General features: G+C 35.5%; 1 long non-coding RNA gene across 1 annotated transcript in view; it reads left to right on the top strand.

The window, feature by feature from the left end:
* The window catches only part of LOC134808279 (uncharacterized), a 304981-nt gene that overhangs the window by 8492 nt on the left and 273955 nt on the right, over window positions 1–22534 (top strand). Inside the window, exons 2-3 of the long non-coding RNA XR_010150893.1 lie at window positions 7171–7421; window positions 8702–8760. This is a non-coding gene — a long non-coding RNA (uncharacterized LOC134808279). The remainder of the gene's footprint in view (window positions 1–7170; window positions 7422–8701; window positions 8761–22534) is intronic.

Genomic DNA, 22534 nt, shown 5'->3' with positions numbered 1-22534 from the left:
TATACTGCCTGTGTGAAAACTAAGATTACTCGCTGATTAAAGTTTCCCTTGGGTTAATACAGTTCCTTTATTATTTTGCTCTTTTCCTAATTTAAAAAATGTGAATGTCTACTTTTTTTCACAAAGATTTTAGTGTTATTTAACTGAAATTTAAATACACATTTAAGCAAGTCCTTCTCCTCTTCCTCCTCCTTCTTTTCTTTCCCCACCTCCCCCTCAACCTTCCACTCCTTCTTCTTTTTAGACTAGGAGATTAATACATCCTAGTGGATATATTAGTTTCTGGTCCATGATCCATTTATGATCCATTTATGCTTACTTCCTGCACTATTACTTTTAGAATGTATATACAGTCTTCATTCTCCATTTGCATATCATTTAAAGTTTATTAACTTCTAAAGGTTATTGAGACTTACAGACTGTTCTTTATAAATCATTGTTCATGTCAAATGCAGATGTAGTTGTTAGTTTTACAATCATCCAAGAGAAGTAAAAATGAAAAATTACCATTTTTATTTTTAATATAAATGAGCGACATCTCTTGCTGTAACTGTCGGAAGTCCTGCAGTACACACTATCAGATTATACTACAAAGAGGCCAGCACATTCATATTAAGCTCAGGCTTGCTGAATTATATCAGTCATCAGTTATGAAGGGACAGTTTTCCCCTGACCCACAAGGGCCTGTTTAGCAAATGAACCCTTTCCTATTTAGAAGCTCTGGCTTAGACTCACTATCATCAAGGCCACTAATGATAACATTTAATGGACACAAACATTTTTTCTCAGATAGAAGACACTATAATTGTTTTAGACAATTCAAGTGGATTCAAGCCTTGTGGACCTTTTTATTTTTTAAAGTGGGAACCTCTTAAACAGAGAGAAAGTATTCTATGAAGATAGAGCTATCATGATCTTATTTTGAACAGGAGTAGGGATGTTTGAAAGGGTGCAGTATGCCAGAAGCTTTACTTGTAAGACAGAGAAAAGAATGTTCTGATCTATTCCAAACTAAAGTTTCAGGTGTGTTACCACCCATTCCTTCTACCTCAGCTACAAGTTCTAGAAGATTAACCAAAGCTCAGGCACATAGCTGTAACATTGATGGAGTTTCCTGGGCTGTTGCTATTCCTAGGATCCCTGAGGAAGCATCTAACTGCAGCAGCAGCAAAGACATTCTTAAGACACACTGGTGTTTGTTTGAGTCTCAGCAGGTGGAACAGTGGGGCCTGTTATAAGAAGGTTAAAGAATATTCTTAAGCTTGATAAGTTTACATAAACATTAGGCAATGTCTGTGTGATTCAGAAACGAACAGATTGAACAACAGTCTACAAAAATGCACCCAACGAAGTCACCAAACTGAATCCATTATGGTGGCATTGCATTTACAACACAGTGTGTTTACTCTACATGCCCAGCTAAAGGCAACACACATACACAGATACATACACACAGACATAATAATCAATGTTATAACAACCCGTATTTCACCTGGCATTCTACTTGATGAAAGAATGCCCCTATATGAATGTGCTATGAGAACATCATTTCTAAAGCAATTTTCTGATGCAACATTCTCACTGTTATGAGTGTACTTCTTATAATTGAAGATGTTTGCATGCTCCCATTCAGTATAGCTCTTAAAAGTGAGTGTAAATTATTTCATTCAATGCCCAGCCAAGGAAATAGTGATCTATTGATATGCTGAAAGAAAAACTGAGTTGGACTTACTAAGAGAGGGTTTAATACTAACGCTCTGTGGGTGATGAAAGAGATTTTCAAAGGTAATTTTGGCTTTGGATCCTAAATTCTATCTGAGATACTACTCTACTCCAATGATGCTCCTCTCCACATACTGAACTATGATGCCATTGAAAAGTACTTAGTTCATAGATCATGTTAGACATAGCCCCTCTTTTGGTTTATATTCTGCCAATGTGAAGTAACAAATCCAAAATGTTGGTAGTATCTTCTTACTTCAATTTCACCTGGACTGATGTCGACAGGGCTTGTCTGACATTAATGTGTTTCTCTCTCTGTCTCTCTCTCCTTCCACCTTGCACACACATCCACACTGACACACACAGACATACACATCATAGTTAAACTAAATGGTTTTGTCTCAAATGAGTTTAGAAAATAAGTTAAAATTAATTAAATAATGGAAACGACAAGCATAAATCCACAAGAATTATTGCTGAAAAATGTTCTGATCTCTTCAAATTAAACTTCCAGGTGTCATGACACCTGCAAGAAGAGTTATGAACCAAAGAGTCAATCACATGTGGATCCCATGAGTTTTTTTGGCTGGTATCATAAAAATGTAGAAACATGCAACGCAGGGCCCTCTGAATGGTGAGCTGTTTCCTTGTTTGCAAAAATTCTAGCACCAAGACCTTCACTGTAATAATCAGGGGTCCCTACCAGTCCAGATAGCTGTAGAATTTAATGCAAACAGTGAAATGATTCATTGGAATGACCTAATCTGTACTACAGAAAAAATGTTGTAAGCATTGTACTGTCAAGCATAATCATAGACAACAGATGACAAAGGATACATTTATTTTTATACCATTTCTCACCAAAGAATTGGAGAAACCTTTAGTTTATTCCAAGAGAACCATGTCAATGTGAGTTCAGTCTGGCTGCCTCCTGTTTTTGCAATATCCAAGTCTTACTCATCTTCTTTTCCTCATTTCCACAGCATTCCTTTCCCCATACAAAGCTGTGCTTGGCCATCACTTTTACCTCTTAGAACCATTATTGATATTTGTACATTTTTGACATCCATTTGCAGCTGTTGAATGTTGACTTTACATATCAAACACTTGCTGATTATTTTGCTAGGCAAAAGTTTTGTTTCTTTTAAATAAACTCTAAAATTTTGTCCGTCTCTACTATCCTAGAAATGGCATGCCTGCTTGCATTACCCTATGCCCTCTTCTTTCTCTAGTGAAACTTTTATGCTTTCTGTATCTGTTACTATGGTTTAGACTCCACTGTAGGATTGGGAAGATATTGCATTCCATCTTATTACTAGAAGGAAAACTTCCCGATGGAGTCTGAATTGTATAGTTACAATTCAGCTTGAGGGAATACAGCTTACTCATCTCATAGCCAGTGTTGGGTGATCTGTTGTTACATTCTCAAGAGACAATTGCCAGAAAATTAAGCCATTAAACAAGTTAAACTATTTGTAAAGAGAAGTTGAATGTATTCTTTGACCAAGTAAAATTCTCTGGCCTTTTAACTTACAATATCAATTTAAAAAGATGAATATTTGACCCCAAAATCACTATTATGTATAGTAAAGAAAATCATCATTTAAAAGAGAACTCCGAAAATGAAAAATGTCTTTCCATCATCATGTACTGTTACCAAAAAAGCTTCGGCATTCTGGGATCTTTATTATGAACTCTAAATCCCTAAGGAATAGATTTCTAACATTACCATTTTCAGAAAAATGTATTTCAGTGGGTTTTTTCTGCCTAACCATTTTTATCTTCTATTTCTAGGGGAAAGTGACATTAAAGATGTGCAAAAGTCAGATTTCTTACTGGGTTTCCAGTTGCTTTTTGACATTGAGTGTGTAGCAACACCCTGAGAATGAAACTCCTTTCCTACATCTGAATTTCCATTGGCTCTCATGGTAGGAAGAGAAGATAGAATTCTCCTATATTAAAGGAGGGGGTGCCTGGGGTCAGGATCGGATAGGATTTAGCCCAAATATTGCAGCTAATCTAAGGTAACTCACAAATGCCTTGAGGAAAAAAGGTAGAAAATCCAAACCCGAGACAAAAGCAAGCTCTAATGACCCAACAAGGAATTTGCTTTGTGGTCTGTGATTTACTTTTTCTCTACATTTTGAGTGACACAAACCAGAAGACAGTTTTGCTACAATCCTGGAATAATAGCAAAGCTATCATTTGCTTTGTGAAATTGGGCAATTTCTCAGATCAGGTTGTTTGTTATCAAACTATATTCTTCCAAGGCATAGTCATTGTCAGGTGCTCATTTTCTCAACACTTAATACTACTAGGAAAATCTGACGTATATAATACAATATGAATATTTATATTCTTCTAGTTCCTTTAACATCTCAGTAGAGCAAGATTACTGGAAGATGATGTGCAGTGTAAATGATTAGCGTTAACCAATGATTATTAAAGATTTCAAAGGTAAAGGTAGGCAGCATTAATCAGAGCACATTCACTTTCAAAATCATCTGAAGAGCCAAATTGTTCCACATGTAAATTCTGAATATTTTCACAATATTGAACTGTCAACAAGTTCTCTTGCTATTCTAAGAACTAAAACCAAACTTCAATTAAGAAACTGAACCTGTAGGGGTGAGAGATTTGGATGATAAGTGTTTCCTCATTTCTAGCAACCACTCGATTTTCTCTCTGGCTCAAAGAATGAAAGAGCAGGCAAATCTCCAAGGTTGAGCTTTTTGGGGTGAGATTTTTCTAACAACTCTATGCCTAATTATCTGTACGTACCATCAGCAGAGATTCTCAAGGTACTGCTTATTGAAACTGACCTGGTAGGCATCCCAGGTCTTAAGGATGAATGAATAAATAACTTTGCTGAATGCTGCTGAATATGTGATAATGTAATTAGTATTCCTGCCAACAGAATTGAAAATGAGATGTTGCATCTCCAGGGACTTTTATACTTCTCTGTAAATAGTTTATCTTAAAATGCACAAGATACATATGAGCTAAGCAAAAAGGTTCACTCTAAATTAAAATGCTATTATGCTACAGATGATGTGGATGAAGGGTTTACTGAATTGTCACTCCCAGATTGACAGAGGAAAGCCATCATTTACATATTTTCCAAGTACATTGAGCCCCACAGGCATTTGGTTTTTTCAAACAACAACAAAAAAGCCATTCGGGTTAAAAATAATCCACTAGAGGAATACAATGGTGATCCATTGCTAGTATCTCCTGACTATGAAAATAAATGTTAACATTTATTTGATACTAAGGAGAAGGAAAACAAACGTTTGAGATAAGTTACTTTCTTCCAGATTTCAAAGTGAGAATTTTTAAAAAGTGTGATGTTTCAAAATCATCGGAGATTGCTGCCTCAATTTGTTTAAAACATTAAGGCATTTACCATATTGGCACCAAATCAAGTCAATCTAATCAATTTCCCCTTGGATACTTCAGTAACTTAGAATTTAAATGTTAATCAGTTCTATTCAGATTATTTACATACAGGTGCATAAGAAATAATCCAGTGGATTGTTGCCCAATATATGCTAGCTAAAACTGCAAAGACAAGAATTATTTTTTCTTTCTTCCAGAGCATTTGCAAAGGATGAGTGAACTTCCTTCAGACTCAGCAGGACTTCCTCAGTTTGGCTGTGTTTCAACTCAAAATGATTTCCTCCTCAGAAACAAGCACAAAAATGCCAGTTCATCTCTCACTAGAAACAAGAATAGAGATGTATGTCTCATGGCTAGAGACTCAAATCAGGAACATATTTAGAGAGCAGCTGCTAGTGGGTCCGGTTCCTTTAATGGCGTCACTGTAAACTAGAATAAACAGGGAAATGCAGACTAACACTGGGCCAAGAATCAGAAGAGTTGGCCTAACATTGCCACTAATAAGCTCTGTGGCTCTTAGCAAACCACATAAGCTCTCCGGGCTTCCATTTCTGCCTGTGTAAAAGAAAGCAGTTTGAACTGGTTATTCTTTCATTTATTCAAATGTATTGAATGCTTTCAATTTGCCAGTTACTGTTGAAGGGTAGGAAAATATGCCACTCCAAAATATGTCACTTTGACATAAGGATTATTTTTAAGCTGAAGGCAATTGGAAAGAAGAATATATAATAAAAACTTTCTGCACTCACTCCCCCACCCCCGCCTCCACTTGCCTTAAAGCAGGACACTAATTTACAAAGGTGTCCCTTTTCCTGTCTACCAGGAAGGACAAAGACTGATCATTGAAGGCTATTTTACTTTTTATCTTAAAAAACTTTTCTTTTTTTTTTTTTTTTTGGCACGGAGATTCGCTCTTGTCGCCCAGGCTGGAGTGCAATGGCGTCATCTTAGCTTACTGCAACCCCCGCCTCCCAGGTTCAAGTGATTCTCCTGCCTTAGCCGCCTGAGTGCCTGGGATTACAAGGGTGCACCACCATGGCCAGCTAATTTCTGTGTTTTTAATAGAGATGGGGTTTCACCACATTGGCCAGGCTGGTCTCAGGCTCCTGACCTCAGGTGATCCGCCAGCCTCCGCCTCCCAAAGTGCTGGGATTACAGGCGTGAGCCACCATGCCCGGCTTAAAAAACTAACTTTGAGACAATTTTAGGTTTACAGAAGTGTTGGCACATTAGTTCACAGAGTTAATTTCTATATACCCTTCACCCACGTTTCCCTAACGTTAACATCTTACAGAGTCATGGTACATTTATCAAAAGTAACAACATTAACTAAATTAGACTTTACTAGGATTTCCTCAGTCTTTCCACTGATGCCCCTTTCCTTTTCCCAGATTCCATCCAGGTTCCTACACTGCATTTTGCTGTTACATCTTCTCAGTCTCCTTCAATCTGTGACAGTGTCTCTGACTTTCTTTGTCTTGCATGACCCTGAAACTTTAAAAAATACTGGTCAGTTATTGTAAAATAGCCCACAATTTTGGTTTGCTGATGTTTTCTCATGATTACCCTGAGGTTATGGATTTCAGGAATGAATACTGCAGAGGCGAACTCCCCTTCTCATCATATCACATCGGGGGTACAGAGATGACTTTAGACGCTTATCAGCCTGGAGATGGCACCAGAGGAATCTACATAAATAACTTTACTACGTAGCCTTTTTCTATGACGAGGTTTTCCTATATTTGACTTCCCACAATTTGCTGCCCCTAGAGCTCAAGGTCTTTTTCCTAGGTCTTTTTGCTTCTCTAAAACGTTAAAGTTCTTTGTTGAAGAGGATAGATAAGCTGGAGTTCTAAGTCACCTCTTTGAGAGTTACTCTTTCCCTGAGTAACATGTATTTATGATATACATATATTAATAAACTTCCTTTTGTTTTTCTCTTGATAGTCTGTCTTTGTTACAGGGGTCCCAGCTGAGAACTCAGAAGGGGCTATGGTTTGAATGTGCCACCTCCAAAATTCAGGTGTTCCCAATGTGATGTATTTACAGGTGGTGTCTTTAAGAGTTGATTGGGCTCCTTCCTCCTGAGTGGGTTTAAGTACCTTACAAAAGAGGCTTCAAGCAGTATTCAGCTCTCTTGCCCTTCCGCTCTCTGCTATGTGAAGACACAGTGTTCCTCCCCTCTCCCTTCTGGAAGACACAGCGACAATGTGCCATATCGGAAGGAAGCAGAGAACATCCCTCACCAAATAATCAATCCTGCTGGTGCCTTAATTATGAACTTCTCAGCCTGCAGAACTGTGAGAAAAATAAGTTTCTGTTCTTTCTAAATTACACGGTCTCAGATATTTTGATGTAACACCACAAACAGACTAAGACAGAGGGGGATAGTAAAAATTATTTTTCTCTCATCCATTGTGATTGCCACTGGGATTTCTACTGGTGAACTGCCTTATGGGGCCTGCACCCTGGTGCACTGACGCTGGTTTTCTAGCTCCTTTTTTGTGTTTACATCGACACCACCTTACTTTATTACTTTCAAAACTATGAAGAAAAGATAATCACAAGTCAGCCTGAACTCCCCTTTCTAATGTTACAAAGCTGAGGCCAACCTTGCTTAATTAAGATCCATAGACACATGTGAATAATTAATACATTTATAAGGAATGTCCTATTTTTACTACTTAGGGCTTTTATTAGCTAAAGATTCTGTATCTTCTCAAAAATGACATTTTATAAAAAGCTTCTAATATTGGAGATAGGCTGATCGGTGACCATTTTATAGGTGTTAGCAAAACTTACCTGCATAGATGCATAGAGTACATTTTTAACCTCTTGGTTCCTCAGATCATATACTTTTTCTTTACTGAGATTGCCGTCCCTTGCTAATCTCTACCCACCCTAAGCCAAACTTCTCTTATTGATCCAGAAACTTTGCTACTTCATACACTAATATTTCTTCAATCACATTATCTTCCATTAAAAAAAACACTATTGAGCAATTAGATATGACAGACATGGAACCAGGCTCTTTGTTTACATACAGTCTCTCTGTGCTTAGACTTCTATAACCCCAATGCCATTTTGCATATCTATTTTATTCATTCATTGACTTATTGCTTCATTTAACACATTTATTGACCATGTAGCATATGCCTGGTATTATTCTAAATGCTGGAGGTACAGAAGTGAACAAAAAAAGTCCCTGACTTCATGGAGTCAGCTTCTAAATAGATGATAATAAGCTGCTGGAAGACAGGGCCTATTTTGTTATTTTTGTTTGTTTTTATTTTGTTTTGCATGTAGTAGAAAATGAATTTTTGTTAAATAACTAGAAGCTTGTGTTGAAGAGACATGCTATGGTTTTAATGTATTCCCCAAAAAACATGCTTTGGAAACTTAATCCTCAACAAAAGTGTTGGGAGGTGGGGCCTAATGGGAGGTGTTTAGGTCATGAGGGCTCTATCTTCATTAATGGATTACTAACTATGAGAAAGTGGTTGAGACAGTGAGTTTAATCTCTTTTTCTCTCTTGCTCATACTCTCTTGCCCTTCTGCTTTCTGCGATGGGATGACACAGCATGAAGGCCATCATCGGATGTGGGCTGATTGATCTTGGACTTCCAAGCCTCCAGAACTGTAAGAAATACATTTCTGTTCTTTATAAATTACCCAGTCGAATGTTTCTGTTACAGCAGCACAAAATAGAATAAGACATGGCAAAAATGTAGAAGGCTAGAGACAGTAAGACTAAGCTACTGTATCCACACGGAAAAGATGTTGTTAAAACTGGTCCTAGGAAATACTGAGAAGTAAACGCTTCCTTATCTGAGTCCAATTCGTCTGCCTACCTGCCTCCTTCCGTCCTCTTCCAAACTCATCTAAATACTTATTGTAATAGCATTTATTGTGAATTTTGCCTAATTATCTTAAAAGTGTTGGTATTTAAAAGATGAGTGGCAGAGAGATGTAACGTTAATATATATTATTAAAGTATAGTATTTCAAATATGGTGATTCAGGAGTAGAGACCGTTCTATTGAGGCAAATCTTCTCAATAAAATCACTGACGCCTAAAATTATGCTACCTACTAGTGATTAGCGGCTTGTACAGAGAGGTGCCATTGTTCTTGGCAATGAAGACAGAGAAATGATATCATAGTAAATAGAGTGGCCAAAATTTTATGTTTTTGGCTTAGAATTTCTGAGCAAGCATTTTCTAAAGTTAATATACATGACTGTTTGGAAAGGCTAATTTCATATCAAAGTAATCAAGATATCTGAAAGCTTATTGGCTGGAAAGGTTGGTAAGGACCATCAGAAGAAGGGGAAACAAATCTGTTTTTCTAAGGATATATCCAACGGATCAAGCTTTCACTTCAGACAGCATACAGATTTCCTGACTTTCAATCTGACACCCATAAATATTCCAGCTCAGTGGGTCTTTGGGTTCCCCAGTCTCTATAAATATACCATAGCTTTTGATTGTTTTATGATGGAAGTTTATTTTATTTTATTTTTGCCTGCACAGTTGGCTTTATTTTTTTCTATGCTTTATAGACCCTTGTCTTTTTATTAGTTCAGTGTTCCCTGTTGATTTTGTATTTTATATTCCTGCTGTCACCACCAGAACCTCACTGTAAACAAGAACGTTGTATCTCAGTGGGTTATTTTCTGTTAATGACCTGTGATACAGTATATAAATAAACCAGAGAGTCATCCACAGGTGCAGTTTATTAGAGTTATTGCATTGTGGCTTGGGTAATGTTCCTCGGTTCTTTAAAACTTTGCTGCTTTGAGAAGCACAGGGGCCAGCTAGCTGGCAGGTTTGAAGAGAGAAAAATGAGCCTGTCAGTTGGCAGTGGATGGGAACGCAGCCTAATAATCATCATTTTAATTTCTCAGTGTCAACATCTAGGTTGCTGTATGGCTTAAAAAATTCCACTAAGCCAAATTACCTAGATAAAGCGGTCTGGTTCTAATAGTTGTCTTGAACAGGAGTAGAGAGAACACACAATAATCTCTCCCTGCACATAAAAAATAAAACCCCTGAAAAAAACATACACTATACTGCTCAATTAGAACAAGAGGGATTGTTTGAGGTTGCACACAGGTGCATAATGAAGACTGATAATGATAGTTTATTAATGAATTCTCACAACCCCTGGTGAGGTAGGTGTTATTAAGACTCAGGTTCATATGGGGCAATGGAGGCTAAGTAACTTGCCCAAGGCCATGCATTGAATCAGTCCCAACTCAGGGAAGAGAGACGTCAAATGAGCTCCTGCTACACTTTGTGTTATAACCACTAGATCATGGTCTGTTTTTTCCTGGGATGAAATTAGCAGAAGTAAAATTGAAGATGAAGAGTCCAGAAATAGAAGGACTATTTGGTAATGATTTCAGAAGGGAACTAAAAGGCAATGAAGCGCTCTAAGAATATTGTAGTGTGCTTCAATGAACAGATATATACTTCTGGGTTTGAAATACTTTAGGAACAGATTCCATCACACATCAGTAGCATTCAGGACTTGGAGAAGACAAGGGACAGAGGTAAAGTGGAAAGTACAGTAGAGGAAACTAACGTTCTGAACATTCTATACTATTGTAAGGTATTTACAACATAATTTAGCCCTGGAATCTTATCTTGTCATGGAGATATATAGAGAATAAGACTGCAGGCTTCTGTCTGACTAATTGTGAGCAGAATATTAGATCTTCATTTGCTTTTCTTGTTTTTTTATTCATAATAATGAAAATAATGTTCAAGTATAAATCTTTACAATTATTTATCATTGGTATTACAGTTCTCTACCTTTTTGCCACACGTATCCAGGATGACTCTAAACTAACAAAAGCAACCCATGCATAACAAATCCCCGGTAATTTAAGATGTTTAACTAGTGCATGCACAGCCATACCTGTCACCAAAATGATGAGTTTCACTTTGATGCATCTCAATCTTCAAATTTGCTCCAGGTCCTTTGTCAAACAGGCATACTTATTTCTCTTTACCGTGTTTGTTCTAGAAATAATTCTACTTAGTAGAACTGCATGATCAGTTAGCACTACAGTTTTATCAGATATATCAAAAGCATGCAATCTATGCCATTGCACATAATTAGTTTGATGAGTTAGCATTCCAATATAACTTATTCAAATTTACTTGCTGAGTGAACTATTGATGCATAATTTTAGAAAAAGAAATATTAGCACATAGATTTCACAATAGTCAAGTCATTGCTATCCCCAGCTACACGTTCTATTGTCTTATTTGCCATCTGATGGTGGTGTCATTATTTAATTCTTGGAGGATCAATACTGTTTATCCAGCAAGCACCTGTTACTTTAAAGGAATGTAGCAGGACAATGGCACTTTCCTTTGTTGTTGGCTTAAATTAGAGAAGTAAAGCCATCAGGGTGTAAATACCTGAGTTCTTTGCTTTTCTCATACATTGTGTCTCTCCAATATTTCTCACCAACACAATGCTTTCAGGAGCTTAATGGTTAAGTAAACAAAGCTCTGCATCCATAAGCATTTATCTCTATATGGATTTCTATAGGGGTTGTATCTTTACAGTCTCCTTATTAATTTTATACCAAGACATGATTAAAATGGCAAGAGAGAGAAAGGCCACTTGTAATGATTTCAGCATTTTACACTATGGAAATTCTTAAATAATTATCTAATGTTAAATCTACCAATGAGTTGTCACTACAGTTTTGGTTTTTTGTTTGTTTTGTGGAAAGAAGAAAGAAATATCTACAATACTTATTTACCTAAAGGCAAACTATTTGTATGTAAAAAGATAGTTACATCAAGTATTGGCTATGATGCTTCTTTACTAACATTTAAAAAGTATTGTAAATCACAGTGTCTGTTATGTGTATGAGTTTCTCATGACTTTTATTTTTGACCAGCCTACCCAATTCATAATCTGCTTAGACTCTTTTTGTTATTTCATACCTAACTTCTGTTTTTATTAATTTCTAACTTACAAAATCAAAACAAAGAAATGAAAAATCCTATATTTTGCCTGCTTTGAGATGATTTCACAGTGCTATTCAAAAGAAATGTTTGTATATACTTGATTAAATGCATGCACAAATGCATATTAACATATATATTTTTTCTTAGTGATTTAAATGACACATATTTTATCAAATAATTAAAAGTGAATATAGAAAAACACTAACAACAGGGCCTCCAGAGGCTAGAATGGTAAGACAATTAAGGGAATTAAATGACTCCTCCCTGTTGCTTCCCTCAGTTGTAGCTTCTCGAAGCATAAGATACCAGGAAGTACAGGACAGCATGGTCCAAAGACTAAGAAGTGGTTGGTAGAAAATGATCCGCCAGAGGGAAGCATCAAAGTGGGCTGGGGAAAAAGATGGGCCAATGACACAGATAAACCCAGGACACCTTCATTTTTTCCATGATTTGTGGTAATGTGGCATGATAAATGCATAGCTTTTCTTTTCTGCCTCTTTATTACCTTACTGTCAGTATACCTGTTTTCTCTAGAACTGATGGAGAATTTTAGTATTAGTAATCATGGTAGCTTAGCTTTTGAAAGAAAATTAGAGATTTGCTCAAATAGGCACCTAATGCCAGAATCTGTAGTACATTAATCTTGCTAAATAGAAATCTACCTCTACCAGCATACTTGCAGTGACAGTGAATTTACCATATCACGAAGTAGTTATTCCTGCCTCTCTGTAGCTTTTACTCAGTTTTCTGGTTCTGTCTTATGAAACAATCACAATTAGCAAGACTCTTTCAGGTGTCATGCTTCAGAGTTTTGACAGCAGTCCTCCCTAGTAAGTTCCTCTTCTCCTGGCCTGAGATGCACTATTACTCCAGCAGGTTTCTAGGTTACATGGTTCTGAGATCATCCTTATCTTTCTGGGTACTGTTCTTTAGTTGCACACTGGTTTTTCAAGATTTCAACAGCAAATATTTTTCAAGAATTGAAACAATATTCCAGATATGGTTTAATCAATGCAGCATGTAACAGAGTTATTGATTACTAAGGTTTAGATATTACACCTCTACTAATGCCATTTGAATTTGCTTAAGTGGCTGATCACTGTATTGCAGAATTCGCCCATAGTAATCCTGAAGTCAACAGCTTCAGACTTTTCACATTTCTATTGCCTGACTGTGGCTTTCCTGTATTGTCTTTATGTATCATAAGATTATATTAATAGAGAAAATGTTCAGAAAAAGGGAGATAATCATTATATTGTATGCTTATAATTTCTCCCCTAAAGTATGTGTTAATTTCTGCATCCTGATCTTTGAGACATATTAATATACTGGAGTATTTTAGGGGGTGAAAGATAAGAATAGTCATGGAATTACAGGAAATGTTCTATGAGGAACTGTCAAAGGAACCGGAAAGGCACCATAAAGAAGAATGATGTGACAGCTTTCTGTTTTGTGAACTCTCCTCAAATATCTGAATGGCCTCAGTCGGAAGGTAGAATGCAAAGTAATTTATGTTAAAATAAGGCAAAATAAGGCAAAACTGAACCCAATATTACAAAGAATTGTCTTGCTATTATTTTTTTTTTCAAAAATGCCATGGGCAGTTTTGGGCAACAGTGAGCTACCTGTCCCAGATGGCTTAAAAAAGAGAAAAATTTCTGACTGACGTGTTATTAGCTCATTTGATGGGGCTCTGGGCTAGATTATTTTTTCACATTAAAGAGTTTAGAAATATTTTTGGAATCAAATAACATTTACATTTATTCTCATGAAATGTTATTTGTAACTGTGACCTAGTCTTTATTTTGTCATGTCTTATAATTTAGTGTCATTTGCAACTTTATAAATGTTGTTTTTAGGTTATTGGTTGTTATTGATATAAAAATGGATAGCAACATATTTAGGGTTCCAGTTGTTAAGAATCTGTGGGAGCATGTGAAAACTCACAAAGGAATAATTATTTAGTACATATTTTAGTATTTTACCATGAAACAGTTTTTTCATTACTTTCTGATCACAGTTCTTTGACCAACCAACTTATAATGCCATGGCAATACCAAAGGAAAAAAAAAGAAAGGATAGAGAAAATTAATTTGGTATGACCATGTGAATGCACTTGTGCTGACAGCAGGTGCATTTACTCTCTTATGTGACACTCACTGGAAGCTGCAGTCCAGGTTGAGAGGTGGGATCAGAGCACAGTGGACTTCAACTCTTGGATCTGCTTACAGGGGACAAATCATATAGGAAGAGTCCTGAGGCAAAACAGTGGCCATTCAGCCTGAAATGGAGAAATGGTGAAGGGAGGAATAGCCTGGACTGTAAAATGAAAACGTGGTTTGGAGGGGGTTGGAGATGGAGGGGAATAGAGTGTCCACATCCAGAAAATGACAATAATAAAAGAGTAGGCATAGGAGAGATGGAAGTTGTTGGTCAGCTGCTGCATAGATAGAAGTGAAGAAAAGATTCATTTTGGGGCATGAGTCCAAAACAAACCTAATGCGAAAATCAACTTTTGCTCTAGCATCATTTATCTATGGACTTGGTCCTCAGAAGATTGAGAGTATGGCCAATTGTAGACACCCAAAATTCATTTCTTCAATAACTTTATCGTAACACATTTCCCTTTATTTGAGAAATTGGGACTTTGTGTATTGATGGTTTTAATGATCTTCTTTAAATATCTATGATTTTTCAAGTACTCTAAATGGTGACTCAGGTTGCATCTGAAAATTGTTTCAGCCCATAAGATATAACTTATTTGGTCCTACACATTTGAACAGTTTGTTTAAATGATCCCACAGAATCCCAAAACCAAAAGGGCTCTGTATCAATCAATTTTTCTTAGTGTCTCTCATATATACATATGTATATGTATATATATATATGTGTGTATATATATATACACACACACATCTCATATATATACACATACATATATATCATATATATGCACATATATATATTTTTTAACATGAACTTATGTAAGACAGTTGTATCTCAGTACACTACCACCTCCTTCATGCCTCTGCTGAATGTGACTATTTTGTGGCTTTGGATGTAATTGTGTTAAGCAATGACAGAGAGGTAAAATCTGTTTATGGTTAACAGTGAGAAGAAAAAGAAAAGGAAGCATCTGTAGAAGCTCAGAAAGTGGAGTTAGTGTAAGATACTTTAATGTTGCATGTCTATGAGACATGTTACTAAAGAGTATTGGAATCACCATGACGTAATACATTAAGAAGAGAGAGAGAGACAGATTGTTGGAGGTTTTTTCAGTGACCATGATGCAAAGACCATGAAAAATGGAAAAAAAAATTGCATACGATGAACCCTAAATATCTTAACCACTGACTGATCAAGTGAGTTTGACGTTAGGAAGGGAATATAAGTACTGACTGGTTTTTTTGGCCATGGAAAAACTAGAACACACCAAGAAGAACAGAAAATTGAAGGTGGTGGGATATTTAGAAAGTTATTGTGGGGTGGGTGGAGGGGGGAGGGATAGCATTAGGAGATATACCTAATGCTAAATGACGAGTTAATGGGTGCAGCGCACCAGAATGGCACATGTATACATATATAACAAACCTGCACATTGTGCACATGTACCCTAAAACTTAAAGTATAATAATAATAAAATAAAATAAATTTGGGGTATCCTTCCTCAAAAAAAAAGAGAAAGTTATCTACACAAAATTTAAAGAATGTCATGGTGTAAAATTTCAGAAAATCTGTTGAAAAAGGGTTTATGTAGATCATGATGCAGCTGAAAACCACACTGATGCATTTGACAGGAAAATATCTGAAAAAAAAATCCTGAGCTGTGAATAAATGTGTAATGCTGATGCACTGGTACCGTGTTCCTGCAAAAACCTTAAACATGGCCCATGAGAAAACACCAACAGAACAGGGTATAAGGGATCTAATTCTTGTAATCTAACCCTGCGGGCACACACCAAATGAAGATGTCAGGGATTGAGAAAGCTAGCATCTGAGATCTTTCAAAGAGGTGTTTAATTTACCTGTGCATTATTATGCAGACAAAACCTATTTTCTAGCAGCATGAGCTCATTGCAAGAAAACTAGACTGGAAAAATCTGTAAAATGTTACTGCTCTGGACACAAATCCCTCTCTTGAAATTCTTGTATAAATAAATGTTTTGGCATTTAGTTTTCCCCAGTGAAACATTTTGCTTTGTGATTATAGAGTTTTACTCTGTCCCACTCCAACCTGATACTAATGACATTGGTGACATTAATATGGCCTTTTGTAAACTTTTAAGTTCAGAGGTACATGTGTAGGTTTGTTACATAAGTAAACTTGTGTCATGGGGTTTGTCGTACAGATTATTTCATCACCCAGGTATTAAGCCTAATACCTGTTATTTTTCCTGATCCTCTCCCTCCGCCTACCCTCCACTCTACCCAGTGTGTATTGTTCCCCACTATGTGTGTTCTCATAATTTAGCTCCCACTTATAAGTGAGAACATATAGTATTTGGTCTTCTGTTCCTGTGTTTGTTTGCTAAGGATGATAGCCTCCAGCTCCATCCATGTCCTGCAAAGGACAAGATCTCATTGTGTTTTATTTTTAATGCATGCATAGTATTCCATGGTATATATTTACCATGCATACATTTTCTATATCCAGTCTATCATTGATGGGCATTTAGGTTGATTCCATGTCTTTGCTATGTGAATAGCACTGCAATGAACATACACATGCATGTGTCTTTATAATAGAATGACTTATACTCCTTTGGGTATATACCCAGTAACGGTATTGCTGAGTCAAATGGTATTTCTATCTCTATGTCTTTGAGGAATTGTTGCCACACTGTCTTCCACAATGGCTGAACTACTTTACACTCCCACCAACAGCATAAAAGCATTCCTTTTTCTCCACAACTTCACCAGCATCCATGACTTTTTCACTTTTTAATAATCGGATATGGCCTTTTTTTAATAGCCTCAGGCAAAGAGATGCTGTAAACAGTTATGGAATGTACAGTACAAGTAAAGTTAGTTTGAATTTGTGTATGTTTGAAACTTTAAGAAAATAGAAAGCAATATGCTTATCTCTACCTCTACACCATGTATCATGACATATATTTTTATATACATAAGCTGTAATATTTATATTTTTATCTGAGTTTGTATGATTATTCATATAGTTTATTGAATACATTGTAAAGTATTTGATTATGGGTGCTGCCTCAGGCACTTTTTTTTGTATTTGTATTTTTTTTGAATACCCAATATTCATACTACCTCTGAATTCTAAAAAATTGTGAATTTTGAACTACTTCTCGCCTAGCAATTTTTAGATACAAATCTGTATATATTTATCTATGTGATTATTTATTTACTATCTCCTCACTATATTATAAGCTCCGTGAAAACAGCAGCCACCTCTGTGTTCTTCATTTTATTTCCAGCACATCTCTACATGCCTGGTAGAGATAAATCTCTACTGAAGAGTAAATTAAAATAGAATGTTGCTCTTAAATTTTCTCCTCCGTTATCCTAAGGTATAATTTTTCTTCATCCTATTCTTCCATTTCTAGTGTGATGGCCATTCATGCTCCTGAAGGTGATTATTGGTTTGCATCTTCTTAGACAGACACCTAATGTCCTGCTACGGTTTCCTCTAAGCATCAGACACATCTCTCTCTTCTGTATCAGTCATCCTGCTGAGAGTAGATGTAAGAGTCTTGCTTTCATTTCTTTTAATGCTTGCCCCCCAAAAGTGTTAGATCATTTTGGTTGTTCATTAAAAAAATAATTCCCAGGTAAATACCAACCTTTTGTTTAGGCTTTTGGTTTTGTGTCTCTCTCCCAAATTATACACATGCACTTTTAAAATTTAAGTTAATGAGATAGTCCTCTGAGCAACTGAAGAATTTTTTTGGACACATTTTTATTTAGCATGGATCATTCACAGTTGTATAGTCCCAATGCCATTTTCTAGAATATCTTCTACAAGCCACATTCTCCCTCAACGTCTCCTGTCATGGTGCCATACTAATATTTTCTTTAACCTATTTGAAATGTATGCTCCTAACCTCCAGGGAAAGTAAACTTGAGTTGTTGGTATTTACTATATGCTACCTAGCTTTTGCCAACAGTATCTGATTTAATCCTTACAGTGACTTTGAAAGCTGGCATTCTTATTTTATTGATGAGGAAACTACAATTTAAAGAAAGTAAGTAAATACTGCAGGTCTTTCCAACTCCAGTCATATACTTCCACTCTATTACACTGTGTTTAAGTCCAACCACATCTAGTGTTATCTTTGCTCATTATCACAAAGTCCTGGTTAATATTATTATCCCTACTCAAATTTCTGTACGTTTGAATTAAATCCAGTTTTATTTTCTTCATTAAACAAAATAATATATTACATAATTATTATTTTTTGCCTTACCTTTTTGTCTTCTGTGAGATTGTAACTTTGTAAAAAGGCAAAGAATTTTACAAATTTTTTATTTATTTTTCCAGCAGAGTTGAAATTTCTTGCCTCTGTTCAAATGATGGAACCAGTATTTGGAAAGGGAATGTGGAGGTAGCAGGGATCATTTGTTAAGTGTTGACTATAGCAAATCTGTGCCAAATACTTAATTTGATTATCTCTTTTATTATTTAGACAACATAGATATTACTATATTCAATTTAGTTGTTCTTTTTTCCAATCTATTTTATTGAATTAGAATGTGTCTTTTCAAGCAGTCATAGTCAAATCCCCCTCTTACTTTTCTCTTCACTTTCTCTTCTTAAAACACATTTAATAAACAAAGCTATAGGAGAGAAGGTAAGAAGAATCTTTTATGCTACAAACTATATTTAGAATTTCTGAGACTTGGAAGAGAGAATAAGAGTCTTGCCATGTACTATTGAGAATATTAAAGGTGACTTTTCAGAGAAACAGCCTTTCACTACATATAGATGTTGAAAGGGTAGTATTGGAAAGAGGTTATATAGGGAAGAAACTTAGGAGTTTATTGTCCTATAGGTAGTAATAAAATATTTGGTGATTACTCTGTCAGCTTTTGTCTAGGACATCACCTAACCCAGGGGCATGGAAAGTATCACCAGGCCAATAAAATTTTCGAAATTTCTATTGGCCACATGGCCTGTTTCTTATGTGGTCATGGCTGCAGGTGCTTCAGATTCTGCTACTCTTAATGATCTTCTTCTACTAAAACTATATCTTTAGAAGAAGTGATACATTTCCATTATCTCATTATGAACATTAATCTCATGTCATCAAGTCTCAGAGGATATAAAATTTACTTTCTTGTTCAAAATTTCAAGTTAACTTTGCTACCTAGTCTATGTGTTGGTATATATTCAATGACAATCAGAAATCTATTTTTCATATAAGATTCTCTGATATTGTCACCTGAGTATATATAGGAAAAAAAACCTGTATTATGCTAGCACACTCGATGTCACGTATGTTGTCCTCCATTTAATCTACTTTTTAAAATTAATCTATGTGTGCAATGCATTTTTCCATATACTCATCAACTCCATTTAAAGTCTTTAACTGGGCAACTCACTTACCAACCACATATTCCCCCAGTGCTCTTCTGTGCCTTCTCTCATATCTGGGAAATGATTTCACTTTCAGAAAGATAAAACTCTAATGAGACCTTAGGAATCTTTGTTCAAAGATGTCCAGTCCACCAGGGATCAGCTAGGAAGGTGTCTGAAGTGTGAATTACTTACTGATTAGAAGCCAACACTAGATTTTTCTCTCTTTCTTGAGGTCACCAATCAAATTCAAACCATGTTTTAAATTCTACCCAACAGCAAAGCTCTTTTTTAAACACAGGCATTTTTTTCATTCTTCTTTGCTGAGCAGATTATTTCAAATTCACAGCTTTCAAACTTTGTGGTGAATGAAAAATAATGGTTTAATAGACATTGACCCTTCACAAACAGTATACCATTAGATGGTTTAAATAATGTACTTGCTGACTTCCCAGGTCTAAAATAGGTTTTATAGAAAATGTGATTATTACTAAATGGTAGCTGGATTATACACAATTAGAAGGTTTTTAAGCATTTTATAAATTCAAAGTTTTAAAGCCTTTTAAATAGTTTTAAGCAATTTGGAAATATTAAAAAAAAACAAGAGTGGTGAGTTAACCTCTTTAGTTTTTCCATTCATTGCATTTTAGAAAAATTTCTGCCTTTAATTAGCTTGCAAAAATATGGGAAAACCCATCTATATATTGAGGTTCTTCCTCATTAGACAGAAAGCAACACCAGCTGAGATGTTATTTAGACCAGATGGAGCTTAGACTGAATGAGGAGTCTATTTTCTTCAGTGGTACAATGAACAGAGCAATTATTTTGTGTGTGTATGTGAGGATTGAATACTGCTTTGCAAAACCCCATGATAACAATATATCTTCAAATCTGTATGCTGATTTTTTTCATCACTTCTGGGAGGAGAATCCTTAGGAAATCTTTAATATTTAATGTTAGAAAGGAAAGAAAGAGAGAAAGAGGGAAAGGGAGGGAGAGAATAATAAAAATACAAAACCCTAATAGTGGTTTACTCCTCTGTGTCTGCTAGGTAGAAAAGGATTATTATCTTGTGTCATTAACATACAAGGGCTCCATTATTTAGTCAGTTTCATTTTCATGTTAATCACCGTTACTTAAAAGTTTCAGGGAACTCACGGAGTTTGGTGTCATCCAAGGTTAAGTTGAAATGTCTTGAATCAGCTAGCTTGTAAAACTGCCACAGTTTAAACTAATGCCATTGGTTGGTTCATCTTATGCAAAAAAGATACAGATCTCCCTGAAAGCCTCTATTTTTCTTTCCTCTCTACCTTTTGCCCAGGGAACTGAATAGAAACTTTAAAGCTTAAATTAAAAGAATCTCTTCTCATTTATTTGGGAAGTAGGAAATTGGAGATTGCTTAGTCTAGAGAACCTTCAAAGGCTTGATACCTAAAGGTATTCTTCAGGTGAATTTTTCCCAGTGACGTGACATCACTTGAAAACACTAAAGCCTCATCATTTACCAGGTTGGTAATAATTTTGGTATAAAAATAGGACTCCATAGAAATGCAACTTGAACCAATAACAAGCAACAGTGTTTCCTTTGTGATAAATTGACACTAAAGCCCAATACTGAAAATCTCTTATATTATTTAGAGGAGTAGTGATCAAAGACACAAGAGAAGAAAGAGCTGGCAGCCTCGTATATTCTGTACTGACGCTGAGATAGTGTCAGTAATAGGGGATGCAGTTACTACCTGGGAGAGCTGGAGAGCAGCTTTAAACTTCACATTCATAAATCTTCTGGAAAAGTCAGGGCAGGAGTTAAAAAAAAAAATCAGAACAGTGTCTTCCTGAAGTTTTTATAAACTAGCTATTCAAATTGTCATTCTCCACTATGACTGGGGCAAATATGAATTTGTGTAGAACAAAACAAAACAAAAAGGGAATGTCAGTAGACTGGTGATGGAAATGATAAGAAAATGCTGAGAGTTGGCTAATGAGGGTCGTTTCACTGTAGGGAGATACTAGTCACATTCCCTTTTCTAATTTATCTAGCATTTTGTCATCAGGCTACTCTTACTAAAGTCCAGTTTTCTCCACATTACTTCTTGCTTAAAACTCTCTGTGCTTCCCCATTCCTTACAGACTACAGTGTTATAGATGGCTGCACTGAAAGATTGAACACATTAAACATTGATGGCCAAATTTAAATCCTATGACATAGAAGTTATTGAGAATAATCTGTACTATAGCGTCCTACAATTTAAACAATTATAGCTAGCATAACACAACATTCTAGCATGTCTTAAACATTATCAATAAAATATATTCATTTACATATTTGAATTCTTTATTATAAAAACAAACATCTTCTTTTCAAGTAAAGCAAATAATTTGGTGATTCAAACTTGATAACATGTATAAGGCAGTGCTTACCAATGAATCACATATTCTAGTTAATTCTCTCATACATATCGTAGTTGGAAATTATTTACATGGACTAGATCTGTTCGATAACTTTTATAGTGTTATGCTCTTCTTTTTTTTAGGCTTTTCTTTTATCAGTATTCTTTATTGATTTCACAGCAGAGTTTCTATTTGATTGTATCATCTATGTGACACCTTTCAATATTTTGCTCTATATGTTTTCTCAGAAATCTCACAAAGGTTTGGTCCATGTTTATGTTTCTTAAAAATTTTAATTATTCAAGTAAATAAAATTTCAAAAATGTAAGCAATTTTTATATATGACATTAAGTTAAAATGTCAATAAAAAAGTTAGGAGAACCTTACGTCATAAATGAGAGGATAGATTTATTATTATTATTATTATTTTTAATTTATTTATTTATTATTATACTTTAAGTTTTAGGGTACATGTGCACAATGTGCAGGTTA

Source organism: Pan troglodytes, chromosome 15 (assembly GCF_028858775.2).
Source record: "Pan troglodytes isolate AG18354 chromosome 15, NHGRI_mPanTro3-v2.0_pri, whole genome shotgun sequence".
Lineage (NCBI taxonomy): Eukaryota > Metazoa > Chordata > Mammalia > Primates > Hominidae > Pan > Pan troglodytes.
Note: the sequence above shows the minus strand (reverse complement) of the source record. Positions and strands in the feature narration are given on the sequence as shown.